Here is a 20,489-nt window from a genome sequence, read left to right on the forward strand (position 1 = left end):
TGCACATTCATCGGTTCCCTTTTATCCAGAACACATGTGAGTACTATGAAGATCTTCTAAAAGCCTCATTCTGTCGTGTGACAATCTGTGATTTTCTGTTTCCCTCATTTATTCTCTCCTGACTTCAACCCCACTAGATGTTACAGGTTTCCTCTCTGCTGGATTTCACTTGTTTTAAACTTTCTAACCTTCCCCAGTGTATTGAAAGGTCATGGAGGTGAAATATGAGCTTTGTTACCCTGTGCAGACACGCTGTCTGACTTCCTGCGTTTTTACAGCATTATCATTTTTCAGTGTAGATATCTGATCTGCTTTGGATGGTAGTGAAAAAATGTTTATTTGCCATGCTTCCTTAACGATGGCTTGTTGATCTACGGGCATGGTTCTCGCGTTGGATGTTATAAATCCCGGTTCAAAACCCGGGCATATCCTTGATTTGCAATGGGAGTTAGTGGCTTTCGTTAGTTTATTTCCCGTGACATGGCGGAATTGGTTTACATGGGGCATGGTTTGAGAAACTGAGCACACATTGCAAGGCTTCTGTGAGCACAACACACTCACAGAGGATCCAGACATTTTCAAAAGGTGACAATGCTACCAGACATTCATTTAATCATTATTCACCCATTCAGAGGACCCCATGCTTGTGGGTTCAGACAGCCGTTGTGTGTATATTGCGTTGTGGGTGTCTGCCCAACTCTGTGTCCCTCTCTGTCTCTTTTTGTCGCTGTATACATGTCTCAGACTCTTTAACGCTCTGCCTCTCTGTCTGTGCATCGATCACTCTTCCCTCCTTTTCTCTTGGCTCCCTCTACTTTCTCGCTCTCTGTGTTTAAGCAAGATTCACTGGATTTAATCCTGTGATGAGGCGGTTGGCCTGGGAGCAGAGATTCAGTGTCATGAGTCTGTTTTCTCTGTAGATTAGAATAATGAGAGGAGATTAGATTCAAATGTCTGAAAATAAGAACATAAGAACTAGGAGCAGAAGTAGGCCATCTAGCCCCTCAAGCCTACTCCGCCATTCAATAAGATCATGGCTGCTCTTTTTGTGGACTCAGCTCCACTTACCCGTCCGCTCACCATAACCCTTAATTCCTTTACTGTTTAATGGGGAGACACTTTGGCTTCGAACATACTGAGCCGCTGTTTCCCCACCTTGTTTGACTATTTATATCAAAACTATTGAGGTGAAAGATGCAAGAGGAGTTGCAATGCTTGGAAGGAGGTGCAGTTAAGAAGTGGAAGTTGTAAATGAGGCTATTGATGATTGAGAGGAACGCATTCTAACCTAAGAGATTCTGTTGGTTTATCAGTTCTGAACATGGTAATCAGAACAAGCTGAGACACCAAATGGAGAAGCCATATTTGGCTCCATGCATTTTAGGATATGGACTGCCAGTTCCCATATCTGCTCGTCTGGCTCAGTTGGTAGAGCATGCGACTCCTAATTGCAGCGTCTTGGGTTTGAACCCCACGTTGGGCGCTGTTGTTTTTGCTCCTTTCCTGGGTGAAGTCCAGCTCTTCATTCCACCGGCAGTGTCCCCGCTCAAACTGAATCTTTCCACATCCCACTTTGTTTTAAAATTTATTTGTTCGTCATAAGTAGGGTTTGCATTAGCACTACAATGAAATTACTGTGAAATTCGCCAAGTTGCCACACTCCAGCGCCTGTTCGGGTCAATGCACCAAACCAGTGCATCTTTCAAACTGTGGGACGAAGCCCACTCAGGCACGGGGAGACGTGCAAACTCCACACAGACAGTGACCCAAGCCGGGAATCGAGCCTGGGCCCCTGCCGGGCGAGACAGCAATGTTAACCACTGTGCTATCGTGCCGCCCTATTAATCTCATGGTTACTGCTTTCTGAGTAAAAGCTATCTCTGCTTCCCTGGCAGTCAAAGAGTTTAGTGCTTAATTCAGTGAGAAGTTATCTTCTCATTTTGTGTGAGATTTGAACCAAGATCTGGGAGATTGTGTCAGTGGAAAGAAGAATCATCCCCATTGTCATTCAATCACTCCAGTTTTGCATCCTATCACAAGGACATAAATAGAGATCTCGCCCACATATTTTCCAGCACTCTGTATTTGTTCGTAAACCATTAAATATGTAACTTCTTCCAGTTTGGATAAAACGTCGGTGACCCGAAACATTCACTTTGTTTCCTTTTCCATAGGCGCTGGTTGATCTACTGGGTGTTTCCAAAGATTTCGGTTTTGAGGTGGGATTTGTAGTAACTTCAGTGTTTTTTTTTCTAGTTCAATTTGGATTGGTTTCCTTTGACTGAAGATTACCTGTTTACATAGTTAAAGGGCTGAGGTTTCAAATAGTAAGATACAAGGATGTGCCACAATATTTGACATGAAATGAAACAAACTGAGGATCAATCATTTAAAAAGTGTTACTAATTCAGTATATATTTTTCAGGGGGTTCACCTACGGGTGCCATTCACTCACTCATGTGTCCCAATTTAAAGAAGAGTGGGACGGCTTGAGTCCAAATTGTGAAGCGTTACGCCATGGAAATGAAAGCACTCTGACCTATGACACTAGGCCTTTCTCCCAAAACACACACACACACAAACACTTGCTCAATAATTGTCAATCTCCAGTAGAATGGTTGTTGTTGTATGACACCAACTGCTCCTTTCTTTCAACGGATGATTTAAAGAGCAGCGAAAGATGAAATAAAAACAAAACATTGCTGATGCAGGCATCTCTCGCCAGAGACACAGAAAAGTGCAATGTAATAGAAGTTGAACTGGCTGACAAATTCCACACCACCCCCCCCCCCCACCGCCCCCCACCGCCATTACTGCTTTGTAATGAATTTAAACAAACGTTCCTTCGACAAATCAATCCTCAACAATGGCAAATAAGAGCAAGGATCCACCTGAATTTAGACGCGGTTTGCTGGGTTCAGAGTGAGAGAACCTACAACATAGCAGCCGGCTGCAAATGGTCACTCAAACCATTTGACCCACTTGCTGTTGCTGCCACATTGAATGAAAAAGGTCACATGCTTTGAGTGACCATTTGCATCAGGCGGCTCTGTTCCTGCTTTTGTGCTATGATGGTGAGCACCCTGGACTTCGAATGCAGTAATCGGAGTTCAGAACTTGGTAAAAGATTGTTTTTTTTTGCTAAAGCAGGTAATGGGTTTGCTGAAGGGAATTTAATTTTTAATTCTCAGAAAGTGGAAATCTCAACACTGGGGAAATTTCAGCAAATTACACACGCACAGGCACACAGACACACAATAATTGCCAGGCTCCAGTCGAATTGTTATTGTGTGATACCAACCGCTTCTTACTTTCAACAGAGGAGTGATAGAGCAGCGGAAAGATGAGAACCACTGACGTTGCAGGCATCTGTCGCCAGAGGCTCAGCAATGTGCATTGTAATAGCAGTTGAACTGGCTGACAAATTGTCCGGTCGATTAGTGCTTTGTGATAAAGTTAAAGGAAACGCCCTTCAGCAAATCAATCATCTGCAAATTAAAGCAAAGTTCCGCCGTGATTTGAACTCGGATCGCTGGATTCAAAGTCCAGAGTGCTCACCATTACACCACGGAACCCAACACACAGCAGCAGCTTGAAAATTGTCGCTCAATTCTTGTGCCAACTTGAACAGCAGGGAGAAATGTCAGTCCCATTGCACAATCCTGTCAATTACCCACACCAATCCATATTTACTTTGCCCTTGCTGGTTTCTCCTGTAAAAATGAGTAATTTACCTTCAACTGAATTACATTTCATTGTAGCTGACCACATTCAAAGAGCAATGTTAGTATCGAACTGATATAAACCTTACTGCGGTAAATCCACTGAACAACATCAGCTTATCACAGCTCTGCTTTCATCACACTGGAAGCCAATGTGAAAATATAAACAGTTTCAAATCTTAACAGACAGGAAGGAGTGTGTGACTGTGGACAATTGGCGCTGTGCACATTCCTGTAATCAGTCTCTGGGAGAATCAGGCAGATGGGATCTTGGTGGTCTTGTGGTTCGGATTCGGCGCTTTCAGAGTCGCAGGCTGCCTTCGAGAAATTAAGATTTAATGATTTTTCTAAACAAACCAGCAATACTTCCTGGTCCAAAGCAGCTCTGCCAGAATTGGTGGAGCGAGATTTGCACTTTTGCTTCCGAGTTGGAAATGTCACATGTGCAACAGCTCAAGAACAAACCTAGATAGTGAACGACAGTGATATGATGCAAAACGCTGCCGATCGAGATGGAGATGCAAGATGAAATCTGGGTGGTAATGGGTCAGATTTAACCGTTTGCTTTGACAGAAATATCACTCATTTCTGGATAAGATTCTCGGGCTAAATGATAAGAAAACTTCTCCACGAATGCAACACTAAGCTATTTGACTTCGACTGATTGCAAGCAGTTTTCATTCGAAAGCAGTAACTGTGAGATTAACAAAGCATAATGGCGAATGTCTCAGTTTGAGAGGTGAAATGGAAGAATGGAGAGCTGGAGTTCACCCAGAAAAGCAGCAAAGTTTAAAAATAACGGGAACCAACCAATGTTGCCCTTGACCGTATTCCTTGTGTCAGTTAATCCATCCTGTCTTCCTCACTATCACAGACATTCCCATTTATATTATTTACTGAGTTATTCCTCCTTAAATGCTGCAAAAACTCAGTAGCTCAATTAATGTTTCGTGGTAAACGAGAATAATTCTGAAATCTAAATCATTTTGAAATAAAACCATTTGGAAATATTTCTGTCTAGTTCCGAACCGCGTATTTCGCGCGTGTAAGGTCAGCGTGATAACCACCACACTACAGAAACATACCGCTGTGCCACTTTGATGCAGTTCCGATTTACTGGTAGAGCAACTAAACTAGTCCAACAAGCCCGTCAGTTGCCCACTTTAAACAAAGGAGAAAATGCTGGAAAATCACATTGGGTCTGACAGCTTCTGTATGAGAGAAAAAGCTGACGTTTCGGGTCCAGATGACCCTTGGCCAAAGTTTTGTGTGACACGTCTGGTTTCAGATTCCAGCATCCGCAGTTGGACTAGTTTAGTTGCTCTGCCAGGAAATCGGAACTGCATCAAAGAGGCACAGCGGTATGTTTCTGTAGTGTAGTGGTTATCACGCTGACCTTACACGCGCGAAATACGCGGTTCGAAACTCGACAGAAATATTTCCAGCATCCGCAGTAATTTGCTTTTATCCAGTTGCTCACTTTACATTCTCTCTGCTCGTTCCTCGAATCAAAATGAATGATGATACATTCTACTGCATTCAATTTTAGTAATCACATGTTTGACCAAAACTGTTCATAACGTTTATAGCAATTTAAGTGAAAATCGGACAGTGGAAGAATTTGATCCCTCTCCTTCATAAATATCGTTATCCTAAATTTAGTGTCTTCGACTTCCCATCAACGACACCAGCAGCAGTCATTGCTGTCAGAGCTGGTATTAGCACTGAACCCAAATCAATGTAATTGGATTAGATCACATGTCCCGTTGAGTCTCGTCCCCCACTTTAATCAAACCCCAGCTCAAAAACTGCCTCATTTCTGGAATCAATTCAATTAAATTTCCACACAGACAGGGTGAGAATAGAAGAAACAATAACAAAAGTGGGGAATGGATAGTCAGACTGAGAGAGGGAAGGACTGAGACAGGTCTGCAGAGAGAAAAAAGAAAGAGCCAGAGTGGGGTAGACACTGAACAGAACAGATCCATTTCACTGTTCCATATGATTTCAAGAAACAAAATCTTGAAGGCATTGGAAAGAGCAAATACTACGGCCTTGAAAAATACTCTGGCAATGGTGCTAAAGAATTGCACTTCAGAATTTGCTGCAGCTTTAGCTAAGCTGCTCCTCCACTACAACACTGGCATCACCCACCAATGCTACAACTTGCCCAAGATTGCCCGATTTACAAAAATCAGGTCAGATCCAACGCCCCCAATTACCACCAGTCTACTCTCGATCATCAGTAATGTGACGGAAAGAGCAATGAACAATGGTATCAGGAGGCATTTAAATGCAAACTGGAGGAACATCGCCCGATCTCCCTATTCGGCACTTATTGCGTTCTCATTGAGTTCAACAACTTCAGAGCATCTCCTCTCCTCCACCTTCACCCCATTTCAATTTATTTTGTTTTATTGCATTTTATCTTATTTATTTATTTTTATTATTTTATATCTTCTTTTATATATATTTTTTCCTTTTAATTTCCATGTTTTGCATTGTTTATTTAAAATCTCACTTTCCATTTTGTTGCTCCCTCTCCCTCCACCCCACTCGAACCGTCTCTTACATTTCCTTTGTTCTGCCATTTACACATTCTGGTCTCTTAATGGGCAGCCAGCAGCACCCTTCTCAGCCATGATTAATGCCATTAAAATTCCCTTTTTCTTAATTTATATGTGACACCTTTGTCTTATATCCCTCACCATTACAGTGTAAAGCTCGTCCAAATTTCTTTTTCTTCAGCTCTGACGAAGGGTCATCCAGACTTTGAACCTGGGCTCTATTCTCCCTTCACAGGTGATTTCAGACCTGCTGAGATTTTCCAGCATTTTCTGCTCTTGTTTTAGATTCCAGCATCCGCAGTAAATTTGTTTTTATCAAGAGGCACTTGTCAGACAGACTTGTCCCTGGTATACAAAAAAAAATGCTGAAATCGAAACAAAGCGGCAAGTCAGCATGGATAGGGTAGATTAAAATACTTGTAAGCTGTTTCCTTGGTGCTCGAGTGGTGAGGATTTGGCGCTTTCACCGCAGCGGTTCGATTTCTGGTCAGGGAATTAAGATTTATTGTTTTCTTGCAGCACATGATTTAAGTGGAGTTGGAATTACTTCCTGACCGAAAACAGGAGTGATATTGGTGCCAGTTTCAACAGCACAGAGAAAAATCCGTCCCATTCCACAAGCCCGTCAATTACACACAGCAATTTGTATTTGCATTGCCTCTTTTGGTTCCTCCAGTCAAAATGGATAATGGTATATTCTGTAGAATTCCTATTGGACAGAAGGAGGCCGGTCAGCCCATCGAGTCCGCACCGACAGCAATACCCCAACCCCTATTCCCGGAAACACACATATTTAGCCTGATAATCCCGCTGACAGGCGGGTCAATTTAGCATGGCCAAGCAACCTAACTCACACATCTTTGGAAAGGAAACAGGAGCACACGGAGGAAACCCACGCAGACGCGGGGAGAACGTGCAAACTCCGCACAGACAGTGACCCGAGAAATTTAACCCGAGTCACTGGAACTGTGAGGCATCATTGCTCACCACTGTGTCACCGACTGCATTTAATTTTACTGCAGTGTAATTATCAACCTGTGATAAACCATCTTGTGGTAATTCTGCTGAACAACATTAACTTATCACCGATAATGGACCGTGGGTTCCAGCCCCAAGTTGGGCGCCATCGGTTTTAAACTTTGCTGCTTTTCTGGGTGAACTCCAGCTCTCCATTCCTCCGGCAGCGTCACCGCTCAAACTGAGTCCTTCTCCATCCCGCTTTATTAATCTCACAGTTACTGTTTTCTCAGTGAAAGCTGCCTCCATTTCACTGGAGGTCGGAGAGTTTACTGTTTAATTCAATTAAACGTTTTCTTGTCAATGAACTCGAGATTTGGATACAGTGGAAACAATAAAATCTACTCCATCAACAGCCAGATTTTACCCCGCGTCACCATCTATATCTTCAGCACTTTGTAACCTATTGCTCTCTTCTTTTTTGTTCTTGACATGTGACATTTCCAACTCAGACACAAAAGAGGAAATCTACCTTGTACTGATTCCGACAGAACTGGTGCAGACCTGGAAGTAACGCAGGATTTTTCTGTAGCAAGAAATCGACATTCCCTGACCGAGGGCAAAATCTCAGGATGAGGCGCTGATGACTCAGGACTGAGATGGGAAACATTTCTTCACTCAAAGGGTAGTGAATTTTCGGAATTGTCTACGCACGAGTATTGTCGATGCTCCGTCATTGAATACATTTCAGTCTGGGTTAAAGAGATTTAAGATCTTTCCAGGAATGAATGGAAGCAGGGATATGGAATTGGAACAAATGCTCAGCCACAAATTCATTTTTCGATTGTAATTGTTAAGTTTAATGGTATAATTGAAGCCTGTATATAATGTAACATGTAATATGTTTGAAATCAATAGTCAGTAAATAACACAACATAACAGTGCAGCCGGAAACACTTGAGAGCTATTTTTTATTGACGCCCACAGGCCCATTGCCAACCGGCAGCTGTTTGCAAATGAATGCTGATGGTGAGAAAACAGTAAAAGCTCTGTTTCTGGGTGGTGGTGGTCTTGAACCACCAGCCTTTCGGTTAATAGCCGAACGCGCTGACCAATTGCGTTAGAGAGACTGAAAGATATTCTAAGATAGGGTTTCAATGACCACAATTGTTGTTCTTCAAAACCTGATTCAGAACTGCAGCATGACCGCACAGTTTTCAATTCTATGCAAGTCTCTTTGGTTACGTTGATCCTGCAGCGTTGCTGTGGTGTCTTTGTTATTCGCTTTCTCCGATGGAAGTGCAGGTTAAATGAATCCATATCTCTTATCACAAAAACAGTAACTGGTGTGTCCAGTTGCACAGTTACATTAATTGATGCACGTAACTTATGGTTGTAGAATCATAGAATTCCTACAGTGCAGACGGAGACCATTCGACCCATCGAGTCTGCGCCGACCACAATCCAAACCAGGCCCTGTTCCCGTAACCCCACAAGTTTACCTTGATAATCCCCCTTACACTCGGGTTAATTCAGCATGGCCAATCAACCTAATTGATATAAGATTGATCAATCGATCTGAGATACATTAAGTGGTTTTCCACGCCTTTCTCTGCCTCTGTGTTCCTGACTGATTCTTTACTGATTTATGACAACCATTTCCTAGTCTTTAACGTAAACATTTAATGCTTCTTCTGTTACATTGTAGATTCATTCAAACCTCTCCAATCTGGCTGCTCGGCGGTCCAGCTTTCCATCCATATCGCTGATGAAGATTTCGCTTTGTATTGAATCATTTACTAATCCTGACACTCCTGGTGCGAATCCGCTGGTCCGCAGTATGGAATGAACATTCGACTGCCGCTCTTAAAGAGAGGCAAAGTTATAGAATTACCCAAGTGACATTGTTATTGAGCTCAGCTCTTTGCAGATAAATCCTACCTATGACCACATTGCCTATGTTAGCTCCCGCCCACAGCTTTCCTGTGCCGTTCTAACTCTGATCAGTCTCACCTGTGCTGTTTTGTTAGAGATTTTATTGTCGATGTTGATCTTTGCTGCTTTTTCCTTTTTGGCATCGTTTGGATCAGCAGTACAATGGGGTGGCAAGCTATACTTCCACTCCGAAAAAAGGATTTCACATACTGCAAAGTTACAAATTGAGGGAACATCATTTGGAAATATCTCAGACCCAGCGGCGGATTAACTACCACCCGGAACCGTAGGCTGAGCTTTAGTAAAGCCCCCTGACCTTGCCCCCTGTCCCCTACCCCAGCCTTCGTTGAATAGAATAAAGTGACGTTAAGTGACGTTAGATAACTTACATCGTTGTACTATGTATAATGTATTACATACATAATATCATAATGTTATATGAATCAATTACAGCCCTTTTATTCATTTATTTTTCGTTTTCTTTACATTTGTACTTTAAAAAAACTTCCGTGTTTTTTGGTTTACGAAAGTGTCGATAACAGCATGTAAATCAACAGATCGAAGCATGTCTGATTCAATGTGCATGTGTGCCAGATGACTAAGTTTCTCTTCCCTCATTGTTGAGCGCAAATAGATTTTGATCCTCTTCAGTGCCGAAAAATGAACGCTCACCTGAACAGTTAGTGATTTTTTTTGCTCTCGAGCCCCCCTCCCTTCCGGGCCCCTAGGCTTAAGCCAACTCAGCCTAATGGTTAATCCGCCACTGCTCAGACCATTCATTACTCGATCACTTCTGGTGAAGTAGATGTTTGAACTAAAAACAATCATCCTCCCCCGCACCATAGCTGCTATCCCAAACATGATTAATAACTAACTGCTTGCCATGTTGCTGTAAGGGTGGATATTGTCATTCTCCATGTCAGAACAGAGCCATCAAGACACAGGGGATCAGTCGGTTGCTGAAGTGACAGCTGAAGAGGAAAGCAATCCTCTGTCGTTGGATGACCAAATTCACTTTGTTTCTTTCATCTCTCCGCCAATAGGATGAATTGCAGATAAAGGAGCTGTGAGATCATTGCATTGAAGAACAAAGGAACTAGAAGCCGATTGAATGTCATCTGATGACGGTCAACATGGGCCTGGATGTGAGTCATCTTGCCAAGTCTTGACTAAAACAACTTCAGCTTCAATCAGCTCTGGTCAAATCCGCCGCGAGCTCTGTGCAAACATATCTCCTGTTACTCTGTATTTACTCCTCACAGCAGCAGCAGCTCTTTTAACCGATAAATGCGCAAGTTGCTCAACTCTGTGTTACACATCGTAACCACTCACTATATTCTGTCAGCAGTTCGCTCAATGCAAGGGGGAGGGGTGGGTGATCAGGGAATGGATTGGTCCCAACATCGAAATGTTGCCTGGGTCTCGCTGGACTCAACGCTGCACAGTTGGGATTCGGCTCATTTCTCCCTGGGAATGAGAGAGAATGAGTTGGGCTGAGATTCAAGCTCCTCTGATACCAGTGAATGACTTTGGCAAACATCAAACACACAGACCGTGAGCAGTTTCCAGTTATAGGGACTGAATCATAGAATCATAGAATCCTTACAGTGCAGAAGGAGGCCATTTGGCCCATCAAATCTGCACTGACCACAATCCCACCCAAGCCCTATTCCAGTAACCTCACATATTTACCCGGCTAATGCCCCTGACAATAATGAGCAAATTAGCACAGCCAATCAAGCTAACCAGCACGTCTTTTGGACTGTGGGAGGAAACCGGAGCACACGGAGGAAAGCCACGCAGACACGGGAAGAACGTGCAGATTCCACACAGATAGCGACCCAAACCGGGAATCGAACCCGGGACCCTGGCGCTGTGAGGCAGCAGTGCTGACCACTGTGCCGCCGTGCTGCCCATGACTGAAGGTGAGGACCTGATCTCGTTAGAAAAAATAGAATGTTTATGATGGAAGTTTTATTTAATCACCGCAAGCACCTCCCGCTCCAGCCGCTGAACTGCGTTATTTATCTCTGCGATTGTTGTTCAAGCTGACGGCTAATTCAGGGGTGGGGGGGGGGGGGGGGGGGGGGGGGCGGGGTTGGTGATGGCATGGGGACAGAATGAAGTCTCTTTATGTAGTTTAATATTTCTTTGAGTTCATACAGAATATTGTGGAGAAGATTCTGTTTCACAGGCACCGGCTGCAGTTACAGTCACTGAAGGAGATGATGTTCAGTTGTTCGCTAATTATTCAACTTCAAGCAACACTCCTTACTTATTCTGGACCGTCAGTAATCTAGCGGCTCCATGGAATATCTACTGTTGAGATATCGATTCAGCGAGGACAGACAGAGATCCCCAGGGGACCGTTTTTCACTGGAGCTCAATGATACAACACGCACTGGCCCGCTGAACGTGCCTAAAACGGAGCTGGCAGACTCCGGGGTGTATTACTGTGCACTGCGTCCCAGAGAGACACAGAGCAGGGCTGAACCTGTACGAAGACTCTCAGAGCCTCACTCAAAATAGCGGAGCGTTCGGCAAATATTGTGATCAGAGTGAGCCTGAAATGGAAACTGAAATCGTGGTGATTTCTCAAACTTTTAATTCGAGAATATGCTTTCATTAATAATAAATATGTGACAAGAATAACGAAATGGCGACAGTTTAAAGAATTTACGTTAGAATACATATAGAGTTTGATGTCCCAAAGTGTTTCCCCGTCACGGTGGAAAAGACAGCAGACAATTAGGACTCAGCATATCATTTCATCCAGTAATACCGCAGTGTTCTGTCTGTTTCAGTGATTGTGATTGATGAACAGATATCAAACAGGACATTTCTCCTGCTCTTCTTGGAAACAATGGCCATGCGATGCAACACGTCCACCTGAGAAGGAAGACGGTGTCCTCGATTCAACAGGTCACCGAGAGGCTGGCAGCTCTGACGGTGCAGCATTTCCTGAGCACTGCACTGTCTCCTCGGTAAGATTCCGGAGTGTTGTTCCTGACGGACTTCCTGTGTCCTGTGGAACGGAAAGAATTTCTGAACCGGCTGGAGACGGAATCCTGAAAATTCCAGGAGGTGGTGACCACTCATTAACCCAATCCTAGAAAAAATAGTAAAATAAACACAATAAAATTAAAAATAAACTCTACTGGGCTGCGTAGAAACAGGAGGACAACGAATTTAGGTTCGAGAATCAAATTTCACTCGAAAAGAGGAAGTATTTTATTTTTATTGTGGCTTTTACAGATTCCATATTTCCCAAACTGCTTTCTAACTGATGGAAGCCCATTCCCAGTGCAGTCGCTGTTTTTTTGTTAGAAACTTCATTAACGCAGAGGGCAGTGGGAATGTTTAATTATCTGTCAGAAAGTAATGTCACTCTGACCCTGGAGTAAAGGAATTGGGGAGTCCAGGAATTTCCGGATTACTTCGATCTTGTCACAAACAGTAACCAAATGGACACCGCTTTCTCTTTCTCTCTCTCTGTTTCTCTCGCTCTCTTTATGCTACATTGGGGAACCACGTTGATTAGTAGCACTGTCCTGAACGTCTTATTCATACGACCTAGTAACATTGGAGTACATTGATTAATAGAATTTCAATGTGAAAGCCTGCTGTCCACATCTCCCAGAGTTTTCCATTGGTCAATGATTTTGCCTGACAAAGTACCGCAACAGGTTGCATTACCACCTGTAGTATTACCAATCAGGAAATTCACGAGCTCTTACTACTTGTCAGTAGGCAGATTGAAAGAGTTAACAAGCTGATCATCAACATGTGCAATCGGAAAAGGATTCCACCTTCTGTGGCTATAAGATTCTGAAGTGGGATTGGAACCCCAAGCTTCTGGTCCAGAAGACATCGTTCTGTGTCGGTGCTTCCATTATCACATAGAGCCTCTTGTCCTAAATAAAATGTGGGTTTTGGTGGTGTCGCGATGCAGAGATATTTCCTGTAACTCCAGCCGTCACCTGTAACAGCGTGAACTGATGGATCTGCAAGATTTGTCACAGATGCCATGGAGCGCCATCGAGTGGGATCTTGTCTGTGAAGCAGCAATTATCAATATGTTCCCCAATATTGCTGCATGATATTGCTGTATTATTATTAAAGCAGATCATTTTAGGTTTTATTACTTTGATATTATTTCTGCATATGATGTGTTTTTCACAAAATTTGCTGTTTATGATTGATCTGAGAACATTTATCACAGTTTCTGAGGCGCCGACTTGGATCGCACAGTACGTGTTCATTTGGATAAATAGATGAACTGAACAAGGTCACAACTCCACATGTGGCAATTTTGTACTGTTCATTTCGGAAGAATGGAAGTTTCGAAAGTTCCTTAACCATCAAAGAAGAATGCCGACCAAATATCAAAATGCCAATTTACCAAAGAGCGATCATTTTTTCCACAGTGGTTTACATTCTTAGAAATAACAGCGACCAGACGGACTAACCGGGTTTCTATTCAACCATTTCCAAACTTCCTTGATTGGGAACAATTCTGTCAGACCATTTCTGGACACTTCCTCCCCTGGTGCAAAGGACTCAATTGCTGAAGTGTTTACTCAGGATTATCACCTCTCCACTCTGCCTCATCTCGCTCGGTCTCTCCTGTCTTTGATCTTAATCAGAAACGGAAGAAGATTCAGGAAACCGAACCAAGTGCTTGAACTGTGGTCTCAGCAATGGTGTCTGCAGGCTTATTCATATAGAACAGGAGAGCACAGAACAGGCCCTTCGGCCCACGATGTTGTGCCGAGCTTTATCTGAAACCAAGATCAAGCTATCCCACTCCCTATCATCCTGGTGTGCTCCATGTGCCTATCCAATAACGGCTCAAATGTTCCTAAAGTGTCTGACTCCACTATCACTGCAGGCAGTCCATTCCACACCCCAACCACTCTCTGCATAAAGAACCTACCTCTGATATCCTTCCTGTATCTCCCACCACGAATCCTATAGTTATGCCCCCTTGTAATACCTCCATCCACCCGAGGAAATAGTCTTTGAACGTTCACTCTATCTATCCCCTTCATCACTTTATAAACCTCTATTAAGTCTCCCCTCAGCCTCCTCCGCTCCAGAGAGAACAGCCGTGGCTCCCTCAACCTTTCCTCATAAGACCTACCCTCCAAACCAGGCAGCATCCTGGTAAATCTCCTCTGCACTCTTTCCAGCGCTTCCACATCCTTCTTATAGTGAGGTGACCAGACTGCACACAATGTTCCAAATGTGGTCTCACCAAGGTCCTGTACAATTGCAGCATAACCCCACAGCTCTTAAACTCCAACCCCCTGTTAATAAAAGCTAACACACTATAGGCCTTCTTCACAACTCTATCCACTTGAGTGGCAACCTTTAGAGATCTGTGGATATGGACCCCAAGATCTCTCTGTTCCTCCACAGTCTTCAGAACCCTACCTTTGACCCTGTAATCCACATTTAAATTAGTCCTACCAAAATGAATCACCTCACCTTTATCAGGGTTAAACTCCATTTGCCATTTTTCCGCCCAGCTTTGCATCCTATCTATGTCCGTTTGCAGCCTACAACAGTCCTCCACCTCATCCACTACTCCACCAATCTTGGTGTCATCAGCAAATTGACTGATCCACCCTTCAGCCCCCTCCTCTACGTCATTAATAAAAATCACAAAGAGCAGAGGACCAAGCACTGATCCCTGCGGCACTCCGCTAGCAACCTGCCTCCAATCCGAAAATTTTCCATTCACCACCACCCTCTGTCTTCGATCAGACAGCCAGTTACCTATCCAATCGTCCAACTTTCCCTCTATCCCACACCTCCTCACTTTCATCATAAGCCGACCATGGGGGACCTTATCAAACGCCTTACTAAAATCCATGTATATGACATCAACTGCCCTACCTTCATCAACACACTGAGTTACCTCCTCAAAAAATTCAATCAAATTTGTGAGGCACGACTTGCCCTTCACGAATCCGTGCTGACTATCCCGGATTAATCCGCATCTTTCTAAATGGTCGTAAATCCCATCCCTAAATACCTTTTCCATCAATTTACCAACCACCGAAGTAAGACTAACCGGTCTATAATTACCGGGGTCATTTCTATTCCCTTTCTTAAACAGAGGAACAACATTCGCCATTTTCCAGTCCTCTGGCACCATCCCCGTGGACAGCGAGGCCCCAAAGATCAAAGCCAAAGCCTCTGCAATCTCATCCCTTGCCTCCCAAAGGATCCTAGGATACTTTTGATCAGGCCCAGGGGACTTATCGACCTTCAGTTTATTCAAAACTGCCAGGACATTCTCCCTCCGAACATCTATTTCCTCCAGCCTATTAGCCTGTAACACCTTCTCATCCTCAAAAGCATGGCCCCTCTCCTTGGTGAACACTGAAGGAAGGTATTCATTCATCACCTCGCCTATCTCCACTGACTCCATACACAAGTTCCCACTATTGTCCTTGACCGGCCCTAACCTCACCCTGGTCATTCTTTTATTCCTCACATAAGAGTAAAAAGCCTTGGGTTTTTCCTTGATCTGAACCGCCAAGGACTTCTCGTGTCCCCTCCTAGCTCTCCTAAGCCCCTTTTTCAGCTCATTCCTTGCTAACTTGTAACCCTCAATCGAGCCATCTGAACCTTGTTTCCTCATCCCTACATAAACTTCCCTCTTCCTTTTCACAAGACATTCCACCTCTTTCGTGAACCATGGTTCCCTCACTCGGCCATTTCCTCCCTGCCTGACAGGGAGATACCTATCAAGGACATCCAGTATTTGTTCCTTGAAAAAGTTCCACTTTTCATTTGTTCCTTTCCCTGACAGTTTCTGTTCCCAGCTTATGCCCCCTAATTCTTGCCTAATCGCATCATAATTACCTCTCCCCCAATTGTAAACCTTGCCCTGCCGTATGGCCCTATCCCTCTCCATTGCAATAACAAAAGACACCGAATTGTGGTCACTATCTCCAAAGTGCTCTCCCACAACCAAATCTAACACTTGGCCCGGTTCATTTCCCAGTACCAAATCCAATGTGGCCTCACCTCTTGTCGGCCTATCCACATATTGTGTCAGGAAACGCTCCTGCACACACTGCACAAAAACTGCCCCATCCGAACTATTTGACCGACAAAGGATCCGATCAATATTTGGAAAGTTAAAGTCCCCCATGACAACTACCCTGTGACCCCCACACATATCCATAATCTGCTTAGCAATTTCTTCCTCCACATCTCTATTACTATTTGGGGGCCTATAGTAAACTCCTAACAACGAGACCGCTCCTTTCCTATTTCTAACCTGAGCCCATATTACCTCAGTGTGCAAATCCTCCTCGAAGTGCCTTTCCGCAGCCGTTAAACTATATGTTCTATAATCCATGTGACTGATGATAAACATTGGATTCTTAAACTGTTTTACAAGAACAATAAATAGACCCTCATTTTCTGCAACTAAGCCCTGGATTATTTTTCCTTCTTGTCTCCTCTAAATTAACATTTCGTTCTCAATTTATTTCGCTTCTCCACTATACAGTTTGCATATTTCTTTTTCTCGGAAACAAAAAGATACGACGGTATTTGGTTGTACTTCAGACAAAGCAGAATATTATGGGTGTCCTCCACCAGTGGTAGCATCAGAGGAAAATACACTGACAAGACACGTTGTGAATTTGCACTATTTTATGGTTTTTTTCAGGCCAACCATTAGTTCAACGAAGATAAACGCAAAATACTGCGGATGCTGGAATGTGAAACACAAACAGAAAATGCTGGAAAATCTCGGCAGGTCCGACAGCATCTGTGGAAAGAGAATAGAACCAATGTTTCGAGTCTGGGAGACCTTTCGTCAGAGCTTAGCTCAGACTTGAAACGTTGGTTCGATTAATTCAACGAAGTTGCCCAGTCCATTATGACAGTAATTGTGTTGAGCTGGACTTTCCTCCAGTGAAAATAAAAATAGCTTTCAAATAGACGTCGCCAACTGAAAATATAGGTGTGTTTGCCAGAATTAAGTGATTTATGATGTCAAGAGTGAATATAACCATACTGAATTGGACCTGGCAACACTCAGTTGAGCCTTGTGAAGTCGATTTCTCGGGCACCTGGGAGTTTGCTGGGATGGATCTGGTCAACATTGAACATACACAAGCCAGTTTTGGCATTTACACGCCGAGAGTAACCAAGCTGAACTGGAACCGTTTAGACTACATTACAGGTATTGAGCAGGGTATGCCAACATCCAGTGTACCAGTGAAAGCCGGGGAGTTTCTGCCTGAAAGTAACTAGGATGGACTGAAACTGAAACCTGGCTGAATTGATATAATTGAAATAGCCTGGCAATAATTAACATAATTGTGAAGAAGGGAGACTGTGCACTCCGAACGTAACCATAGTTAAGTGCCTTTCCCTTTGTCACTAATAGATGGGTGGAAGTGGGTTGACTCAATGAGATATCTTTAGAGCCAAATTGCATCCTGTCATTTGATCGGGATTTTGAAAATTTCTGCTGTGTTTTCCACGGACTATTTGCATTTCTGAATGCAGTCAGAAGTGAAAAGCTATGTTTTGTACTGACACGTATATCCAGGAAAATTATTGTTGATGACTCAGATTATGCTGTAGTCTCTGGGTATTTCGCTCCAGGAGGTTTGAGAATTCATTGAAAAAAAAACTCATTGTACTCGATCAAAATATAAAAGGCAGCTGGGTAGCACCTGCACTCACTTGTTTCTCACAATAAATGTGAATAATGCAAAAGAAAAAAAATCTAATCATTTCCCTGGAGCCTCACATTATGTATAAATGTTACAACATTTACTGTCATACCGTACATGCTCAGACCCTCCGATAGAAATGCATGTACCTCCAAAAGGGCTGGTGTTTGCCATTTACTATTCAGTCATTGCAACTATCGGGGTTCCAGGTACAGTATGGCAGTTAGTTATGAACATGTAACGTCCTTGTTCAGCTGCAACCTTTTTCAATTTTATTAGTAGCGCATCGCCACGACACAGAATTCATATCTATCATTTAAAGTGATGGATTTTCTCCCGGTTAACTGATCCCGGTTAACTGATACATTTTGTCTTCTTTTACAGGATCACTTTATTAATTTTAACAGCTTTATTCTTCATTTTAATGATATAATATCCTGAATCTGTTACCACAATTTATCTGAATGACTGGTGAATATTGCCGTTTGAAGCAGTGTCATTTCACTCAAATAACAGAAAAAGGTATTCAAGTTATAATGCCTCCCGTTCAACTGTGTTCTGCCTGCCTCTGACCTGTGCCACACTTTTGTCCCCGTCTCACCTTGCTATTTACCACTGCAATATCAATTTAGAAATGTAGTTATAGTTTTCTTAGCAATGCTATTGTGGATGGATTACTTAAAATGTATTCTGTTGTACATGTAGTGCGATTACGAAATTGACACACTAACTATTACGAATTTTCATTTGGATACCGCAGCATAAATCAATTTCTGCAGTATTATTGTTGCTGCTATTGGAAGTTATATTTATTGCCGTGCAAACGTGTAACTTTTGTATTATCAGTATCATTGCTGTGCATGAATTATCACATTGTCACCTCTCTGTACACGTAAATATGTTATCGTCTTCTCCCTGTTCCAGTGGGCGAATTACCACAATGTTATCACGGTATAATTCTCGATATTTTTCGTGTTGTGGATATTGAGAGCAATGGATTGAGTCGTACAAATAATTGCTATCTGAATATAATGAAAGATTTTATTGACAGACCTTGGGTGTCAACGGGTTTTTGACAGTATAGGAGGATTGCAATAGCGGCTCTTTGGTGAGTAACTGGTACACGCCCATAAAATACAAAGCATACTGTTTTTGTCTCCAGTCTCGACCCTCGACTCATTACACAAGTCACCATTTCTCTCTATTCTTTTCTGATTATTTTGACTACGTCGACCGAGGCACGGTAACTGGCGGCACATTTTGCATGGAATATAAGTGATTTTAGAAACGCCTGCGGTTATTTGTACACCTCTCTGAAATTTCAGAAGGCATATTGAAAGGACTCAGTACTGCTTGCGAGCTCTAAATCTGATATACAGCTTCAGATATCGACTTCTGGTCAGATTCGTTCATTAACACCTGCAATGAGAGTAAGACTCTCTCCAATTGCGTCTTTTACATTTGTTAGTTCCCGTGTTTCATTATACAGCAGCAATTGCAGCTAATTTTCAGGTTAGGAGCTCCTTTCAATATTTCCTCTTTAAATTCCGAGAAACGCCAATTGGTTACTGCTTTTTTGATTGAAGATTTATTTTTTGTTTTAATGCAGGAATTTCCAACAGTGAATTGTTTAAGAATAATTCGCCAGATAGGCCAACTTTTGAAATTGAGCGAGATGGAAACTTTCCAGTTGAATATGGCAATTCATACTTTTTATAATTTCATATCCAACGTGTCCTGTAATAAGTTGCTGTCCATTCCTGAAGTTGAATTTATGGTTTTTCAATATTTTCTTATCTTTCATTATTATGCAATTCCATGTCACTGACCCAGCTTATTTATAATTCTTGTGAGTATGTGCATGGAAACCCGAACAAGGGACAGTTTGCAAAGCAGAATTAAATGGCAAAGTTTCAATTTCTTACATAATCTAGTGTCACTTCGATGGGAGTTGAGAAAGTAACATCTTGTATCTCGTGCTGTCACCCACATGTTCTCTTTCCTTCTCTATTTTACAGCTAACTTGGCAGTCATTTTAATCCTATACCGAAGAAGCTGTGGTCTCTCAAGATGTATAATTTACTATGTGGTGTCCATGGCGGTGACGGATCTCATTGTGACCAGCGTGATATTAAGCCGGATTGTTGGGATTTATTTCCCCGGCAGTTTCCTGTCAATCACACCAATATGCAGTCTGCATGTTGTGATAATCTACGCAACCATTGACAGTTCTGCCTGGTTAACCGTTGCTTTCACCTTTGATCGATTTGTGGCCATTTGCTGCCAGAAGTTGAAGATCAAATACTGCACGGAGAAGACAGCGGCGTGGGTAATAGGGACCGTCTGCGCATTGAGCTCTCTAAAAACATCCTTCCTGTATTTTATCTTTGAACCGTTGCATATAATTAACAACATACCTTGGTTCTGTGTTATAAAACAATTATTTTATACATCCCCCGCATGGGACGCCTATGATTTGTTTCGAACAATTTCAATGCCCTGTATCCCATTTATTCTGATTTTATTGTTCAATGCTCTGACCGTGAGACACATTCTCGTGGCTAATCGGGCCCGCAGGAGACTCCGGTCACAGAGTA

At 42.9% G+C, this 20,489-nt stretch overlaps 2 non-coding genes across 2 annotated transcripts; one reads left to right on the forward strand and one right to left on the reverse strand.

Annotated features, from left to right (window-relative positions):
- The first annotated feature begins 1,410 nt into the window (after positions 1 to 1,410).
- On the forward strand, positions 1,411 to 1,483 carry trnar-ccu (transfer RNA arginine (anticodon CCU)). The gene has a single exon. It is a non-coding gene; the product is annotated as a tRNA-Arg (tRNA).
- A 2,020-nt stretch (positions 1,484 to 3,503) lies between these two features.
- trnaq-uug (transfer RNA glutamine (anticodon UUG)) lies at positions 3,504 to 3,575 on the reverse strand. The gene has a single exon. It is a non-coding gene; the product is annotated as a tRNA-Gln (tRNA).
- Positions 3,576 to 20,489: the final 16,914 nt, after the last annotated feature.

This window comes from Mustelus asterias, unplaced genomic scaffold (assembly GCF_964213995.1).
Source record: "Mustelus asterias unplaced genomic scaffold, sMusAst1.hap1.1 HAP1_SCAFFOLD_243, whole genome shotgun sequence".
Classification (NCBI taxonomy): domain Eukaryota; kingdom Metazoa; phylum Chordata; class Chondrichthyes; order Carcharhiniformes; family Triakidae; genus Mustelus; species Mustelus asterias.